The 19,563-nt window shown below is 34.5% G+C and overlaps 1 protein-coding gene across 1 annotated transcript in view; it reads left to right on the forward strand.

Annotated features, from left to right (window-relative positions):
• The first annotated feature begins 3,806 nt into the window (after positions 1 to 3,806).
• Positions 3,807 to 19,563, forward strand: part of LOC106822705 (cadherin-10) — a 169,215-nt gene continuing 153,458 nt past the window's right edge. The window contains exon 1 of the mRNA XM_014827978.3: positions 3,807 to 4,221. The gene's annotated coding sequence lies outside the window, so the exon portion shown is untranslated. The remainder of the gene's footprint in view (positions 4,222 to 19,563) is intronic.

Raw genomic sequence — 19,563 nt, forward strand, 5'->3', positions numbered from 1 at the left:
AAGAGAAGGACTGGGTGAATATTAAGAGCATTTCCAGCTGCCAGAATCACACATCCATCGCTGTGGTCCAGTGGTCAATACCACCTCAGGTAAGGCTGAACACAAAACCATGCTTCCTCGGCTACTGTCCTGGGTGGCCAAATCAACGCCTTCCACTTTGCCTTTCTCCATATTTAACTCAATTTCTACTTCAAGGATGAGGAAGACATCTAACAAACAGAATATGAATCCCCCCAACTCCCACAGCCACCCCAAACACTGGCTGCCAGGGGAATGTAATCTTTAATTTTCCAACCCCTATAGTCCAGTAAGACAGACTGGAAGGAGATTAGAAAAAATGTTGTGTCAAACAAACGATACAAAATTATTTTTCAGCCAATGTATTTGAGGGGAGTGAAGCAGTGTAGACATTCTCTACTCTTGTCTCATAGCCATAGAGAAAGAACTGGGTTTGATTCACTTCCTGTTATGGTGGAAATTGATATTATCTTGAATATCATTCAAAGGAACCCAGGAAAGGCGGCTGAGAAGCTATTGTTTTAAAACAAGTATGTATCTGTTTAGTAAGTGACACCTTAAGGGCTGATGCTTATTGTTTAGTGACAACAGCATGACAACTTTTAGGCACATAATTCCACATGGAATGGAAGGTGGTTTTATTTAACTGATTTTAACCAAATTAGGTCTTCTACATTTGCGATGAAGACAATCAGCCTTCAGAAGGTCCCATTGTTACAATGGTAGAATGCCCTTCAATTTCTTGAGTGTTTTATGATTATAGTAAGGCATTTTCTGTGCAATTTCACATTTAGTTTTAAAAGTGTAGAAATGCATTTTTAAATTTTAATTTCATCAGCTTTTATTTGCTTATAATGGACATATGGCCTCTCCTCACAGAGAGAGACATTTTAGTGAGGCACTGACTCATTCATCCCATTCATATAGAGCTTACTGGCCATTTTTCTGACTTCGTGGGCCACCGTTTCTTAACATTGGTGACTATAGGGAAGTTTTATCTAACTAACAGAGCTAGTTTACATAGGATTTCCGAGAAAATGCAAAAGAAATAAACAAATTCACAGAATCTAAAATTAACCCATTTATAGAGTGAAATAAAGAAGAAATTGAAAAATGATATTGTTTAATAAAATAAAATTCATTATCAGAGGTTTTCATTTTTAGCCAATGTTGTATTTGTTCATTATTTTATTATTATTATTTTTTACTAAAGATTATATTCAATAGGATAGTATATGTATCTCTTTATAAGGAGAGCATTAAGGAAAATGGGATAAATTTTAATACATTCATTGTTCAAATGTTCTCTCTCTTTCTCATTTCTGTTTCTACATCTCCTGAATTTTGGAATACATTGATGCCCTTTCTATCATTTATTAAATAATTACCTCATCATAAAACAGAAAATGTAATAACCAACAGTACCATTGTTTCATACTTCAAAGTTTTAAAATATTATCAAAATGACTTTGCAAGGATACCATTCTCTAACATTATGACAAAATTTTAATTTTAAACAAGGACAAAATTTTGGTTTTTCCTCTAAAAAGCCATAAAATATGCTACTATATGATGCATAGATATGATGGCTCTGCTGCTGTTTGTATCCAAAATTCTGCCATCTCCCTCTCTAACAGTATCCATTGCTTTAACTGGGCAAATAGCTTTCCAGAGTAAATACTACATTTCTAAGCCTCCCTTGCAACAATTCATGGTTAAGTGTCTCGTTTCCAGCCAAGGAAATCATAGAAGATTCTAATAGAAGGGAGCAGTCTTTCGTTTTTCATTTTGCCGCTGCTTCTAGACAGCAGATTTGGGGGTGACCTCTCTCGGATCAAATACATGAGTTCAACTCCTTGAAAGTGGTTAAGCATTAAGACAGAAGGAACCTGAATTTCTCACGATTACACAGAGCACAGTAATCATACCAACTCAGAAATTTATGTAAGAAATGAATAAACTTCTATCTGGTTAAAAAGCTATTATTTGGGGAACACATCATTGCAACATGTATTTTCATTAATAAAATAGCATTTCACATCTGATCTCAGCCTTTGGTTATTTTCTCAACTGGACCCATTTAAATGAAATCCAAACAACTCCTCATGTTATGCAGCCATTTACTCTGAAACTAATATCAAACAAACATACAAAAATGGTTAATCTAATAAGAGGCTATCATATGTGTGTGCACCTGATCTGCTGTACTTAATTAAACATGGTGTAATTTATATAGAGAGTATGAGATTCTAAAACTTTTGACAACCAACTTTAACATATCAATGGCAGTATTATATTGAACATATACATCTTATTAATACAAACACATCCCAGAAAAAAACGCAATACTTATTTTGACCTGACTCTAAAGTTAAGGCATTCTGTTGAAAAAAACTATGAGTAAGTGATCCAGAGATGAGTGTAAGAATTCCAGCTCTGTTATCACACAACTTTTAGTAGGGTCACTACAATTTTCCAGATCTTAATGGCCTCATATGTAAAATTAAGTGTTTCAAAAGTCGCTTTCTGCTATCAGTATCATTTTGTTGAATGGAAATATTTGGCATATTAAAAAAAACTAGTTGGTAGCATTAGTCATATAATAAACTTTTGGTACACTAAAAGTGTTTTGAAATCTTATCTAGAACCTCCCTCCCCATCTTTTTCTCCCCAGATTCAGTTTCTTTCCTTTCCCACTATGCTGACTGTATGAGGGCCCTACTGATGCTGGAATCATCAAACATGTACCCAGGAGGTAGTATGACATCTCAGAAACAGTACTCAATTGGAATTATAGACATAAATGTTATATATTTATATAAATAGATATAAGTTATAAACTGTCATTGTTTTAACTTCGTCACTAGTTATCTCTGTGAACTTAAGCAAGTCATTTAACATTTCTGAGCCCTGTTATCTATTTTTAAAAAAAGTCACAGCTGGACAAGATTGTCATCCTAATTCCTCCTCTAGTTTTAAAATTATTTTTATAGTATACTATTTTATAGTATGTTTAAATAATTTATTTACTTTAAAAAGAAATTTACATGTAGCCAGAAAAATATAAAGGTGTTCATTATTTTGTGGAGCTATACTGACATCCTTTGGTAAGGTTTTGGTTGATTTCAACTCAATGTAGAGATAGATAAATAGATGGACAGTTAGAAGGTTGATAAATAAACAACCATCCAGGTGTATTTACACTCTGTTTACACAAACATTTGGGCATGAAATGCAAAGTTTTGAGGAAAAAGTTAAAGAAAAAGGAGACTGCGTCAAGTCCAAAGTCTAAATAATGTAATAGCATTAATTGCATATTTAAATTATGAGTAAAACACTTTTATCTATAAACTATAAAAACGCAAAGCAGATAATACTAAGCAGACAAGCCCGGCTCACGGACATTTCAAAACGATGAACAAGGTGTGTTCTCATATGACAATAAGCAACAAAAAGAAGGAATTTGGAGAATCAAGAAAAGTTCACTGAAAGCAAAAATAAATAAAAATTTTAAACGGCAACAAAAATCACTCCGGTAACGGATCAGATTTGGTTGCAATTTGGCTCGGCGCTCCGTCAATACGCGTATTTCGGTAGTCTGGCGTAAGGATGGTGCAGGAACATATATGTCAGAAGAAGTGTCTATTAAAAAGAATTGCAGGAAGCAGTCCTGTTGCTGAGATTGCGTTGGGGACACAGCCGGATTAGATTGGGCTGATTACCTTCGCCTTGAAACAGAGAGTCTTTCTGCCCTGCGGGGGAGGGGACGCCTTTCATCCACAGCCCTCCTCGCGGATGCGCCCTCCCCTCGCATTCACTTGCAAATCGCTGTGTGCTTGCAAAAGCCAGCGCTTCCCCAGTCTCTAACCTTCCCATGGCGAGCGCTGCAGCTCTATCAGCAGAACCTTTCTCTCCGTGTGAGGAAGGGCTTTTTTCCCCTCCTCCTTTCTCTTTTTTTTTTCTTTCCCCTTAATCAGAAGCACTGAATGAAAGCCAATCAGAGAGAGCTCGCCCTCCGTTTTCTTCGGTTCCCTACCGTCCAGAGTTAAAAGTGATGCTGAGAGAAAGCTTGAGTTAGATTGAAGTAGAATCAGTGATAGAAAATAACAGGAGAAAACAAACAAAAAAGGAGACCTTGTGACAGTTTCTCCAGGATTATTTTGGCTGGAACCAACTTCCGTTACCCAGAAGCTGATAAAAAAGGTAGGAAGACTTCGTTTCTCTCTCTCTTCTTCTTCTTCTTCTTCTTCTTTTTTTTTTCTTTTTTAACTCCCTTAATGTCTTTTATTTTCTTTCTCTTGGGGGAAAATATTTGTTTTTAAGTTGTATTTAATAATTACTTCCAAGTAATTATCTTTAATATATGCATAAGTTAAGCATAAAACTCTGCATATTGGATTCTAGAAATAACTGCTTTGAATACCTATAGCGGTAATGTAAAACTGGATAAATTATATATTATGCTCAACAGTGGGTCATGATATTAAAGTTATGAATGTATTCACTCTGAACAAATGCTAAAAATATATTATGGAGTGTAATTTATCATGCTCATACTTGCTCATCTTTATTTTAAAAATCAGTTGAAGAGAGAACATTGTTGCTGTGAACTCTTAACATGTAACATTACTTTGCATTCCATACGAATGGATTCACTCTGCACTTATTTGTAGTCATAGTTCATTGTACCTTCAATATAAAGAGAAATGACAGGCGGAAGACAGATTCCTTGAAACTGTCAATGGTCCCTAAGCATCTACATAAATAAAATAGATTGCCATTCATCAGAAATAGAATAGGCATAATTCCTATATTCACATTTTACGTCTCAGTCAGAAGTATGAGGGGGGAAAGATGAAGGGGGGAGATGAAATGCATGTAGTCAGCAAATGCAGCATTTATTGTCTCTGCTGCAATAAAATCCATATTTTATGTGGTGTTAAATTAATGCAGCACATTGCAACTCTAAATGCCTGTCCCCAACAAGTAACTATTGATAGCACTCTAAGTATGGGCAAAAGCAGTAGTCTGAAAGTATTTTTATGCCACTACAGTAAAAACCTCCCATCTCCTTACCATTAAAAAGGGGAGTTTACAGGTACAGTCAAAACAAACATCATTTAAAAACTGACCTATCATCTTTTGCTTCCAAAAAACAGTATAACTGTGGGTCTTCATTCCAGTAAAAGATTCTAATATCCAAAACTGCCCAGCCATTACTTTAGCTGTTAAGAGATGCATTATTTTTTCTTCTTCTTTTCTTGAAGGATCTGTATTAAAAATAATCTGCCCTCTGATGCTAACAACTGTTCTACTTCAGTGCGTATGTTACTAGACTCTCGCCCTCCACACCATGCCCCTCTCTATCCTTCTTTAAAACGTAGCTACAAGAGCCTCTCTGTGGTGAATACCACTTGGCAAGAGTGTGCTCATTTTTTAGGTCTGGTATGGTGAGGATTTTTAATTAGTAGAACTTTCATGAAAACGTTATGTCATTGACAAGAGCTCTAGGTTCATTTTTAGTTAAAGTGATGAAGAAAAAAGGAAGAGGTTGTGTCATAGATAAATAGGTAAATGATAGGTTGCATAGGTAATCTGCCTGGCGCCCTTTCCCGGAAGAGTAATAAATGTGGCACATATGTATTCAATGCATAAGCAAATAGTGGTTTATCGGGGGGGGGTGGGGGGGGCACAGCCAAGGGATTAGAGAGTGCACAAATATAAGCAGAGTGTGTCTGTGGCTTAGGGACACATCAAATACAAATCCATTCTGATGGTAAAAACAAAGAAATGCTTCGTGTGTTTGTGTTCACTTTTTTTCTTGGGGCTGTGTTTTTAAAAGTATGAGTCAATGTCTGCTTTCATTAAATCAGATACTTCTTTGCTTTCAAACGCTTGCTGCTAACAAATTGACTTCCCTGGTGAATACATGTGCCTTCCCTGACTCCAATCAAAAAAGAGAATTCCATACCCTTAGATGTCTAGAAAAGGAAAAGAAGAAGGGAAATAGGAAAGGAGCGAATAATCTGTATGACATCCACATACATATGCATTTGTGTGAGGTCAGTGGTTAAATTGCCTGGTCCTGGTCTGTGCTTCAGATGATGTTCCTAGATGTTTATAAAAACTAGCTGTTTATTGATAAGAACAGTACTACACAGCTATTCAATTTAATATGACACTGCTAGATTTTTTCCTACACTGAGATTTTCTTTAAAAAAAAAGGAATAAAGGGATGGAACACTGATTTTCTACCTAGAGAGAGATACATTTCTGGCACATTATTAGGAAAGTTAGTGTAATCTGAAAGAGGTATGATTATTTTTTCTTGTTGAAAAAGGGAATGTTTGAAAATGAAAAGGTTTGTTCCAAAATTTGTGGACCCTGTTCACACTCTAGGATGCGTTTCTTGATCTTCACTTAATTTCCCATTTAAGCAAATAAGTGAGGCAGAGTATATATTACCTGGGAGATTTCTGGACACATGACTTATTTCCTGTTTCTTAACCTACTTTGCAGCCGGTGATAACACTGGGTCCTCCTGGAATATGTCATTTTTATACCCAATCATTCCGCTAGGCTGCAGCACAAGAACAGCGTTAGCTCCCATGATGCTGATTCAGCAGCCAGGTGAACCACATTTTTAAGTGTTATTATCAGTAACGGCGTTGCATAGTTAGCAGTTAATACCAATGAGAGATATAAACCCAACTACCTCTAGTCTAGCCCTTGAGTTTCAAAAGCATTAGCCGTAATATCTTATTTCTACTATGCAAATTACATTCTAATACTGTTGCCACGTTAGACATGCTTGTAAATTACTGAAACAAAGTGACAAAGTATTAAGTAAAGAAATCTAAAAATTATTTATGCCAACCATCAGTAATTTTATGCAGATATTTGATCTCCAAATTTCAAGTCTATGTTTGAAAACTTCTACTTTTGATTAACCTAGAATATTATCTGGATAGTATTTCAGAAAAGTCACTTTACTAACCAGATAATATTTAACAGTCATGTCTGAAATAGGCTGAAGTTGAAAACTAACTAGCAAGAAATGTGCCCTCATTCTTGTTAGGCTTTTACAGAGCAGTGGTGACATTGGTGAAGCATTGTACTAAGTATATATGGTCCGTATTATGCATATTTTGAAAAAAAATCAGTCCAAGTAATAGCATTATGAATACATGTTTGAGAAGTGAAAGTTAACATAGGAAAATCGGTTTTCCTTTTCTTGACACTACTGAGGATGAGTTCATCAATAAAATTTCATTTTGGCATAATTACAATAACCTGAAATATGCATGTAGAAAAAATGTCCTGTATTTAAACATTTTTCAATCGGCTTTCTTTTTTTCTAGTTAAAGCATTTGGATTATGTTTACAGAGCACTAATATAACATTCCTTGCTTTTATCCCAATAAGTTCAACACTCAAAATTACAGATTTTTTTTCATGCATAAGAATGAGAAAATTTCACAAGGAGTGCCTGTTTTCGAAGATAACAACCTCAGCTCAGGGTCACCTCTGTCCTCTTCTTCCTTTCATGCCCTACAGCAGCCTCACCTCACTTGACATTTTAGGATGAGACCTTGAGCTCTTTGAAAATCCAGTTGTGGTGTCTTTTGTAAGGGTATCTAAAGCATATGAGGCCATGTTTGCCTTTGCCATGTCTTCTTTGTCACTACTCAGTCCAACTAACTCAAGAGGCAAACATCGTGAGAAAAGCACATCTAGCACTTTAAAGTTGTAGATTTCTGGGAATGCATTATCCTTAATGTAACGTTAACATCGATCCATTAAAATAATCTGACAGTTTAAAAAAATTGTTTCAGTATAACTTTTGCTTAACTCTTTATTATTAGTGCAACTTCTCACAAAAAGTAACGATTTTGTAAAGAATAAAGGTACTTTGATTTCACTAATGTCTTTATATTTTTATCCTATTTCTCTCTTGCAATACCTGTGATGTTCTGTCCTCTGTATTACTAAGAGACATTTGTTAAACATTACCGTGTTAGTGGTGGATGTAGAGAAAGGGAAAGCTGAAAACTGAGTAAGAATGAATAAAATAAAATTCCAGTTTATCTCATTTTAGAAAATAAAATGTAGCCTTCCTTGAAAATAATGACTACCTGTGGGAGGTTGAAATACCTTCATATGACAATCCCTGGTAGTAAAGGGATATCCATCCTTAGAGAGTTTGTCAGTAACATTATAAAGCACTTTACCAAACCATGTGATCTCAGTTTTCAATTCCCCCTCCCTTTTATAGAAAGCAACCTTGATTCTAAATATCAATATAATGCAGAAATATGAATTAAAGTTAAATAACGTTGTGAGCTTCAGGACAGGATTAAGCAATAGGCTATAAGGTATAATGCAACATCATTTCACAACAGGAAATTCAGCAGTAAATGACATGTCTAAACACTTCAGAGCCTGCTGATTCTCAGAAATTTAGCACTGCTCTCTCTCCCTCTCTTTCTGTCTCTCTCTTCCTCCCTTTCTCCCTCCCTCTTCCCCCATCCATCTCCCTCCCTCTTTTTCTTCCCCCCTCCCTCATTAATGACAATTACAAAAGTCCTTGATTGAATTTCCCATGTGCTTTTTTATATTACCCTATATGAAATAATATTTCTGTAAATCTTGTGATTTTTATGATCAGTATTCTATCATTTGCCACATTATAAACTGGATTTATTACATTATCCTTTGCATTATAGCACAAAGTATATGACAGTTCAGTTAACTAGAGCATGTCTTTTAAAATGAAAGCGATTCTTATGGATATGATAACACCTAGGCTTTTAAGGAATTGAAATTGGCACCAATGTAGTTTACTGCACTAGCAAGCAAAATATGGGAAATTCAGCATCTATTAATGAAATGACTTCTGCAAAGTATCCGAATGTAGAATGCATAGACATGAGTTATTATAATCAGTGTGTCAGTTATTGATTGGGAATCTTTGTTGATTTACTGTAACAGAGGATATTGAAATAGTTTGACAGAGTCCTGATTTAAAAAATAAATTTAAGGTAAATTGTGTGTTTCCAGAAAGCAGACTTTCATTAGACATGTTGATTCTTCTTTGTTGTAAGATACAGATATTACCAGTGTGTGATCTAGAAATGTACACTGATATATAATGAGGAAATGTCTATTCTGGATAATGTAGAGTCATGAACTACCATTGCTCCTTCTTGTTTCCAGCTGGAAATGCGGGAAACATATACTGGAACAATAATCAAGTTCAGCAGAATGTGTGGGAACTTAAAATAATCAATAAACTGAATAAAGTAAATGTTTTAACTTGGGTTATTCTGGTAATTCTGTACAATGTTCACATAGTATTCAAAAATACAAGAGTTTAAGTTGAAATTTGACATAGTTATATGAATAGAGCAAAGGCAATCAACGTATTTGCCTAGGTTATTGAGTACCTTTTATGCATAATCCTGCTAATGTCATAAGTTTTTAAAATGTGACCGATTACCCTTTTTCATGTAAATCTACTCCCAATAAAATGAAGTTAAATCAATTCCATTTGAAAACTATGTAGCTTCTGGGACTTTTAAAAGTAATGAATGTTTCCATAATTCTTGAATCAGACTTCAAATTTAAATGAAGTACAGTAAGGTTTCTGGAAAATTTGACTTCTAGGCATCAGCTTTAAATTGATAGCCTTATATTTAGGTAGATTTGAAAATATTTGGACTATCTGAGGGACTTTAATGGTTTGGTGTTTACCATGTAAATCTTCTACATGTTAAGTATATTCATTAGTTTTTTATTTAAGGTATTTGCTTTAAATAAACTAAAAAATTAAAATTTTATCACCTCTAACTCATTGGCTTAAATCTATTGCTAATAAAATAAAGAATCTGAATTACATGTACTTTTAATACCAACAGTGTGGTGGTTATTTGCTTTAGCAAAGACATAAAGAAAAGAAACCACTGGAATAAAAGAAAGTCTATATTACCTTATTTAATCAAATGAGCAGAAATTGAGTACATGGTGATTAACCATTATCCTAGTTAAGTAGAAATTTCTTCTTCTTTTTTTCTCCTTTTTTTGTCTTCCTCCTAAAGCTTGATAACTTAGGGGTTATTCCTGCTCTGTAGTGTTGAACCATATTGTGTCACTAGAGTGACTTTTCAATATGTAGTCTCTGGAGAGTGAAAACCACGAAGACACACATTTATTCTGTCTGCATGTAGCTTCCTAAATTTGAATAAAAGCCATTCCCCATGAAGAAGAACCATGGAAAGTCTTTATTTTTTATGCCCTCCCTTCACCAAGGTTTCCGTTATTCGTTTGGAGATTTGCTCAAAATTTAATCTTAAGTACAGGCATGTACTTAGAAGCCCTTTTCCCTCTTTCTCCCCTTCTACTCTTTTTTCCTGTTGGAGTGAAGAGTGGGGATTTTCTGTAGAATTTCAACACTAAATAAATACTTTTTTTCCTACTGACGTAAAGCTTTTTAGAAGGGTGCAATTAAAAAAAATGAGAATGCTACATTTTTGTAACACTCTCTTCTCTTCCAGCTACTCTGACTTTTAAAATATATGCCCTAATTTTTCAACATTTAATAACTAAATGGTTCTACATATTCTTTTTTTTTAAAGAGATATCTAGCCTGCTTTAAAAAAAAAAAAAAAAAAGATTGGCACCTGAGCTAACAACTGTTGCCAATCTTCTTTTTTTTCTGCTTTTTCTCCTCAAATCCGCCCAGTATATAGTTGTATATTGTTTTAGTTGTGAGTCCTTCTAGTTGTGGCATGTGGGACGCCGCCTCACCATGGCCTGATGAGCAGCGCCATGTCCACGCCCAGGATCCAAACCGTTGAAACCCTGGGCTGTGGAATCAGAGTGCGCGACCTTAGCCGCTCGGCCAGGGGGCCAGCCCTACATATTCTTTTTTTATTAGTTTGTAAAACTGCATTATCTTTGAAATAGGCACAAGTATTTATTTTCAATACTAAACAAAAGATATACTTGGGAAGTGAAATATCTCTAAAGTCTAAGTTAAAAGAAGTAATTTCTTTACTAAATGTTTTTTTCTTGGAATTGGATTATCCTCTGTCAGAATATGAAATCTGAACCAAGTGAGGGAAAAACATCTTTTCTTTTTTGGTACAAAGATCTGTGTTAGGTGTATACAATCTCTTGGGCATCCAGACCAATGGAGATGTCAAGTTAGAGAAATGGTAACCATAATCTTGACTTCAGAGCAAAGACATTCATTCACTTCACTTTATAGATAGGGGCTGCATCAAACCCATTTCTAGGTAAGTCCAAGATGAAAAACGTGTGGATGAGAAGAGCCTTGTCCTTTCTAGGAAGCAAATGAAGACATTGCGTATAAACCACTGTTCCCAAAAAATCACTATGGAAATTTTCAATTTTTAATAGTGCTAACAGGCCAAATACTATGATGATGAAAAATTCACAATCGTTAATTTACCTGTCTCTTGATTTTAGGCTATCATACATAGCTATTTATTCTTTTGCATGTGTTATATTTTCTTTTGTATTTTCCTTTATAATTTTAAATGATCTGGCATCTAAACAGTAACTTCCTCCATTTTCCTCAGCTTCTAATTAATTCTGTTTATTTTGGAGGAGGTTGCTAACAGCCATTTCCTTACTACCACACCCAGGGACAGGACGTAAGGATGAATCCAATACGAATTTTCTGCTTGAGGAGAAGTGGTCCTCATGTGAGATATTCACCATTAAATATCATATGATCTATAATAGAAATAGTAGATATGTTCTAAAACTTTCCATTTTTATGGAATAGTGATCAATTAGATAGCAGGGTATCATTTTGCAGTCACCTATTCCTCTGCCTAACACAGGGACTTCAGGTTTGATTTTCTGTTATATAAACAACTGAAGAAACCTCTCAGTATCTTATTTCATTCATTCATTCCTTCATTCATTCCTCCATTCACCAAGTATTCTTACTGCCTAGTAAGCCAGACACTGTGCAAGCAGCCAGAGATACAATCACGAAGAGAGAAAAAAACAAAACTTTCATTGCAGTGAGGTATTAAATGAATAGGCACAGGACTCATTATTGTATTCCAGTTTTGATAGTTATGAGAAAGATGACTACTATGTACTTTTAAAATGAATAACATGGGACTCTAGTTTACCTATTTGTTTAAAAGCTGCATTATTGTATTCAAAGCTACGTGACATCTTTCAAGAAGATATCAGAATGAGTTAGCAGCCTAGTTCAAGGTCTATTTTTGTGTAGCCTCAGAGTCATTCAGTGGAGTCCCCAGAGGGCATTCTGAATGGGCGCTTGGGTTACGAGCTGCCATCTTGGTTGGTAAGCTAAGTTTGCGCTTCACATTTGCAGTTAGCCAATCATCGTCTTGCAGCAAGGACTCAAATTAGAGACTAATATTCCAATCCCAGACAAGAAGCCTCAATAAAAAGGACATATCTGAAGACCAAGTGGACCCCAGCATTCTTTTGCTAAGAATTCTTATGAACGGAAGTTTCCATACTCCCTCAAGTAATTAAAATATGCACTCCATAGAAGCCACTGATTTTTGGACTCAGTCACTCTGTGAAAAAGTTTCTCTTATATAATACTCTGTTTTGCCGCAAACAACTGGTGAAGGTCATATTTAATAGGAAGACAACACGGTGATATAGCTGTATGGCAGCAGCACTGAGATTGCTTTCTTCGAAGATGTAATGACTCTAACCTAAGTACTCTCACTAAGACCTTTGATGGATGAGAACATGGACCATGGCACCAAGCTGCCAGGGTTCAAATCCTGTGTCACTTACCATATATTGAATATTTAATATTCCTAGTAGTTTTTCCATCTGCAAAATGGGATTAATAATTGTACTTATATAATAGTGCAGTTGTCATGATTAAAAGAAACAATAACTGTAAAGTACTGACAACACCTGACACACGATAGGTGAATTCTAGTGCTACTTGTTATTGTTACTTATCATTTTTATTGGTTTGTTATTGTATGTAAATTCATGTGACCTATGCTTTTTCATTATTGAGCGAGTTTTATTTTAATCATAGTACATGATATGACTTGGGCTACCACTTTAAAATCTTTGAATATTTTGATTTATATCATATAATAATAATTTTGTACTTGAGTTGAAGTGAAAACCACTTGGTGTTTTAATTCTGATTCTGTCACTAATTCTACTGACAACGTCATAAATTCTTCATTCCAATTTCTTTTTGTTTGTGAAAATGGTGGTTTGAACCATGTAATTTCCAAAGACGCAGTTTATTTATTGTTCTGATTGGAAAGGGCTAATAAAATCTGTGACTGTAATTGGAAAGGACTCAATGTATAACCATTACAAACATATGCATTCTCTAATGGTTTTAAAATGTCAGTTGCATGAAGATAGAATGTAACCTGAAAACTTAAATTACATTCTCAGAATTATGTATAGTAATTGCGTGAACTAGGGAATTAACAGATATGTATTTTGGAAATGATAGGAAGGACCCAAAAAGAGGACAGAAGAGGGAGAAAGCATTAGAAAGACAGAGGCGAAGAGTCGTGACTTTCATAAGCCACATAAACTCACTCAGGTGAAACATGAACCATTTCTGAATATGCTGCAGTATATTCACAGATTCTCCTTCTTGAGGTCAGAGTAATGAGAATTAGAACAAGAATGATGAACATTGGCAGTGCATTACGGAAATAATCCCATTAAAGTTTTGATACCTATAAATCTCAAGAATAATTCTGCAATCTTCTATTACAAGCTGAAAGGTCAGTGGGCTCCTGCTTTCTTTGACTAGGTCCCAGAAACCATCTGATAAAGACAGAATCTGCTGCAAAATGTGAAAACTTTAACAGCTTTTTATTTAGACATTTTATTCTTTTCATTCTTTACATCCAAAGTGATATGAAGACCAACTTAAAATCACTGTTTCTGTTTTTTTATTCCTTTTTGCGGCTCTGTTTATATGGTAATTAAAGAAGCTTCTGGAATGAATTCTATGGATTACGTAAAGAAAATATTAAAGCCATAAAATATACATCCCAAGGAGTCCATAAATCCTTTTTAAAACTTAATTTTAAAAATCCAGAATTATATCACAGTTTTTATTTTTCAGTTTTATTTATAATTTGGGACTAATTAATATATTTATTTCAGAAATTCACTTATTTAAAGAATATACTTAGCATTTTATCTCATCCACCCACATGTAAAGAGGAAGTGAGTCATAACAGAGCCTTCTAAACCAAACCAACAGGTATAATTTTGTGAACATCGTAAAAACATAATTCTCATTTTTTGTCACAGCTATATATTTAAATTTATTAACTATTTAATTATATGTATATGTATGTATATGTAATATATAGCTATGTATAGATATATCTATAATATATCTATATTACTTATTTAATCAAAGTCAGTCTTCTTCATGTCATCTTTATTGAAAGCTGTGATCATTTAATAACATTCACTTTTTTCACGGCTTCACAATATTTGGCTAAATGATTTAACTTGATGGCTGATTGATTAGGATAGCTAATTTAAAATATCCTATTAATGTTGTATGCTTTAGTTCATTTGATTTTCTAAAAGTTTGTACTTTCAGAACTAGTCCTTCTGAGGGCTAAAAATTACATCTGCTTCCTCTTTAGTTTTAAAATTATTTAATTATGCTAAAGAAAAAGTTCATTAACTTGAAAATATTTTCCTTTCCTTTAATTGAAAATCAAGGGAGAAGAAAATTGTGCAAAACTAGAGGAGAAATTAATTTTTAAAACCTAAACAAGACAAATGTTGAATAATTAATTATGCAGACTAAGGAATCATTTCCTATCAAAATCCTTCAAATTTTTCAAGGTTTTCCTCCATTTGATGTGTTGTTGTGAATGTCTGCATTTTAAAATAATACAAATTATACTTCAAAATTTAATCAGGAGGTTGAAATGAGTTTATGTTTCTGAAGTATTGACCCATTTATAGGGTAAATTGCTGCTAACATTTCTGGTAAAATTCTGTTCACTTGTCTAGAGGTAAAATAACATACTGCAGTGTTTGGAGCCACCTTGTGGCCACATCATAGTATGTTAAGCAATGCTCCCTGGTTTCAGATTCTTTTCCAACGCAACATTGCCCTTGAAACCAATGTGAACTTACATTAAGGACTATAAAATGGCGTAAAAAATGGATCATGTTTAGATTAATCCAGTTTAATTTTTACATGTCAATATGAATGACAAAAATATTGTTTTGCAAAAATCTAAACAAAATATTTTAAACAGCGCTTTTGAGGCAAGGTGTAATTTTTAAACTAAAATGTATTTTTACTGTGTAGCTCCAAGTAAACTCTAATGCCTTCTGAGACGTTTAACTTTCTCAGGGCAAAATTCCTCCCAGCATCTTCTGGTCGGCAGCACAAAGAAACCGGGCACTGCATTATTGTGATTTTTGCATTTTGTAAAACTTTAATGTAAATATGCAGCCATGAAAAGCGAAGAATTGAAGCCAGCAACCCCTGGGCATTGAATAGGTTTTTCAGGGGGCTCGCTGAAAGTTCAGACAGACAAATTTGTTTGCTTTCATTTTTTCATAAATACTTCAATAATTTATAAGTTGCATCGTGTAATGTACATATTCACCAAATGTCAAGCCTCTTTTACTAGATTTTTTGTAGCCTAATAACACGCTTGCAGGAGAGCAGGACCCATGGTTACTGCTTCTCTTGTAATTTTACAAGAAAGTACCTGGACTTAAACAAAATAATACAATCATTTTCTAGAAGCTGGAAATAGGCACTTCTAGATTTTTAAGTCTGGATCATTCATTCATTGCTTATAAGGTCTTATTCCTCATTATTTACTTTATTATCTGAAGGTAAGAATAAAGAAATTTGATCAAAATGGATTTTCTTGTTACATTTCCCATAGCAATAGATGAGCAAAAAAGTCCTTTAATTAATTTGTGTATCTATACCTATATCTATAGCTATCTCTGTCTATCTGTCTATCCATCTATCTATCTAGCCTTTGTCTATCAATCGATCCATCTATTGATCTTCTATCTATCTCTTTATCTATCTGGAGATATTACGTTACCATCCTAAAATATTGTTTTCATCATCATCCTCATTGTTTTTAAAACCCCAGGAAGACTTCAGTTCCAAGATGGACGTGGGGTCACTTTTTACATTTACAGCTGCAATGTGAACAGCTCCTGAATTGACTCTCTTTGGGGCACTGGGATGAATAACTTTAAAAGAATAGAGCTCCATGGGAACTGAAGAAAAATTTATAAAATAACAAAAAATCTAATGAAGATTGTCTTTATGTTATGTGTTAAAGCCATGAAGTGACCATCTTTATCAAGCAAATCATTTTCTCTCTGTTTTGAACATGCCAGGCTGCCTCTTAACGTAAAGCGAGTGGTCAGAACATGTCATTTCTCATGCACAGCCCAATAGTCTGACTGAAAACAAAGATTGCTTTGCTTGCCGTTAAACCATGTTCCCTCTGTCAACAAAAGTGCTTCTATTCTAAGAGATATTACTATTGATTCGCTTTTATTCTCAAAAGACTGCTAGGGTTTTTTCTATGCAGTGCTGCACACTGTGTATTATTTCAAATAAATAAATAAAGTATTTATTTCAACTCCAAAAGGAAGACAGAAATTGAAATGGTGTATGTAAGGGTTTGGAAATGTTTAAAATTTAGATGAAACTTTTTGATGATGTCATATTCACATTTAGCGCTATTGCTTGGAGGAAAGATTTTGAAGAATGACTAGTAAATGGATAATTATAAATATAGAGAGAAACATATGGAAATACCTCCCAGGTGAGTAAAAACTAAGAAACAACCCAAGATGCTTTTAGCTAGAAATTTCTAGTTCCTTCTCAATTTTAGTCTAAAACATAGCACACCTATTTACTCAAGGTAATTTAGCCTCAAATGACAGGGAGATTGCCGTTATTAACCATCATCCTGAGACCATTTTTACACTTCTTACCATTTTCTCACTGTCCTAGGGCTAAAAATGCATTGCCTATAAATCTTAATTTTTTTTGCCTCAAATATGCTTATTTGACAAATCCTTTTAATTCTAACTGTATGAAAAGTATCAAACTGGTCCTTTCCTTGATTCCAGCTCAATAGTACAGAAGAGGTTCAAATTATCTCTTTCTTTTACGATTCAACTATATTGTAGAGTTTTTAATATATGTTATAGAGTTCACTAGGAACATGGGAAACAGTTGTCGATAATATGGTCCCTTCCTCAATGAGGTGAAAATATGGTCGGAGAGAGCAACATGTAAAGGTAAATATGTTATAAATTGTTTAGTGTTTTACTTGTAGGATGAATGAAGTTTTAGGGGAAGTAGATGGGGGAACATGCCAATTTAATTATAGGGGAGATGAAGAGGCACTTGTAAGTACTTTTTCATTGGTTGCTGAAAGGTGAAACTGAAGAAACAGGAGGCATGGTTCTCTGCAAATCCAAAGACCGATTGGCTGACCTTCTCTCTTCCCTGCTTCTAACTCTCCTTAAAATATATTTTTCTTAATGCATTTTTATACAATTATTCATTCAGTAATACTTATTGATTTTTGCATTATGGAAAAGGCAATATGTTAGGAACCAAGATATGGTAAAAAATAAGTCATATTCAAACTTCCTAACCTCGAATGACTTCTGGTGTTTTCCAGGAGACAATCAAAACAGAAATTACAATAGTCTGATAATTGCGAGGAACGGTATGAGCACTATGAGGTTAAAACTGAGGGCATATGTCAACATTAGAGTACAAGAAAGACTTCCTTCAGGGATGAGATTAAAGCTAAACCCTTAAAGCTGTGACACTTTGTGTCACTCACTAGCTCAAAAATTTTCCTGCACAACTCCATTTTGAGCGATGCTACTACATGGAGGTGAATTATTCTCACTCCAGAGTTGAGCAGATCCACATGGAGTTTTACCTCTGCCACCAAGGAGCTTGGGAATCTTGACCAAGGTATTTGATCTGGCTAAGCCTCAGTTTCCTTGTCTGGAAGATGGGATAATAACATGGCTACTTCTTAAATATGCTGAAAGGATTAAATGAAACTATGCTTATAAAGCACTTAGCAAAGGTATTTGGTTTGTTTTGCAATTAATAAATTCCTAATAAATATTAGCAGCATTGCCACAGCTTATTGAGTAAAATCAGACTCTTTAACCTAATCTGATCTGATTGCTCCTTCTTTTTTTAAATCGTTGTGGGTGCCTCTGCCTGAACTCCTGTAATTTGCCTTATGATGCAGACAAGTTGACCAGCTCTCAGTTCTAGGAGAATTCTCCTTATTTTATGCATTATTATTTTATTATTATTTTTAATCTTTCTAACTTTGTATTGGTCACTCTGCCCTCAGGCTCTGCCTGCTGAAACTCCTCCTATTCAGGTATGTTTCAAATGTGACTTTTTCCTGAAGATCTTCTTCGGGTTCTCCCGCTAGACGGCCTCTCCAGCTTTGGAGAACTTGTAACTCTTTTTTGTATTATACCTCTCTTTTACCGTGGGTCATCATCTGCCTTGAGTTATTATTTTATGCCTTATTTATTTTTTCATATAATTACTTTCTTAAAACCGGGTTCATTTTGATTTTTATCTACAACCCCAACACCTAACTCAGTATCTCCTGTATAGTAGCAACCGTGTGGTAAGGATATTATGCATAAGATAAGTAGGACATGTATGATGGTTTACATTTTACCAGTAAATATACTACTGTAGAATAATTGAAAGAGTAAATACTCATTAAAGTCACAAAAGATGTTTTGCCTTCTACTGGACAATATTCTCTACCTCTTTAACTTAAAGCCATTTTCTTTTTTAGAGGTACAAACTCTAAGGCAGGTTTTTTTCTCAACTTGATTATTTATTTATTTACTTATTTATTATCCTTTTCATTTAACATGCACAACTGGCCTCTCCCTGGAACTAGACCTACTGCCTTAGAGTTTTTTGAGTTATGTTATGGCCATATATATTTTAAAATTCTTGTTGGGTGACTTGAATGTGCACAGCAGATTAATAATTGTAGCTCGAAAATACTATGATGTTTTTATGTCTGAGCCCATAAACTGATTGTAAAATCAGTTTTAAATGAGAAAGTTTCAGGGCTGGCCCAGTGGCGCAGCAGTTAAGTTCACACGTTCGGCTTCTCGGTGGCCTGGGGTTCGCCAGTTGGGATCCCAGGTGTGGACATGGCACCTCTTGGCAAACACCATGCTGTGGTTGGCATCCCACATATAAAGCGGAAGAAGATGAGCATGGATATTAGCTCAGGGCCAGTCTTCTTCAGCAAAAAGAGGAGGATTGGCAGTAGTTAGCTCAGGGCTAATCTTCCTCAAAAAAAAAAGGAGAGAGTTTCATAAATACCTTGAAAATAGTGAGTGTTTGTTCTTCAAAGTAGGAACATTGAAGGAGACATTACTTCTTTTGAAATATACAAATTGTTATTTGATTCTTTTTTAGTTGACTCTTGC

The sequence above is a fragment of the Equus asinus genome, chromosome 10, assembly GCF_041296235.1.
Source record: "Equus asinus isolate D_3611 breed Donkey chromosome 10, EquAss-T2T_v2, whole genome shotgun sequence".
In the NCBI taxonomy this organism is placed as follows: domain Eukaryota; kingdom Metazoa; phylum Chordata; class Mammalia; order Perissodactyla; family Equidae; genus Equus; species Equus asinus.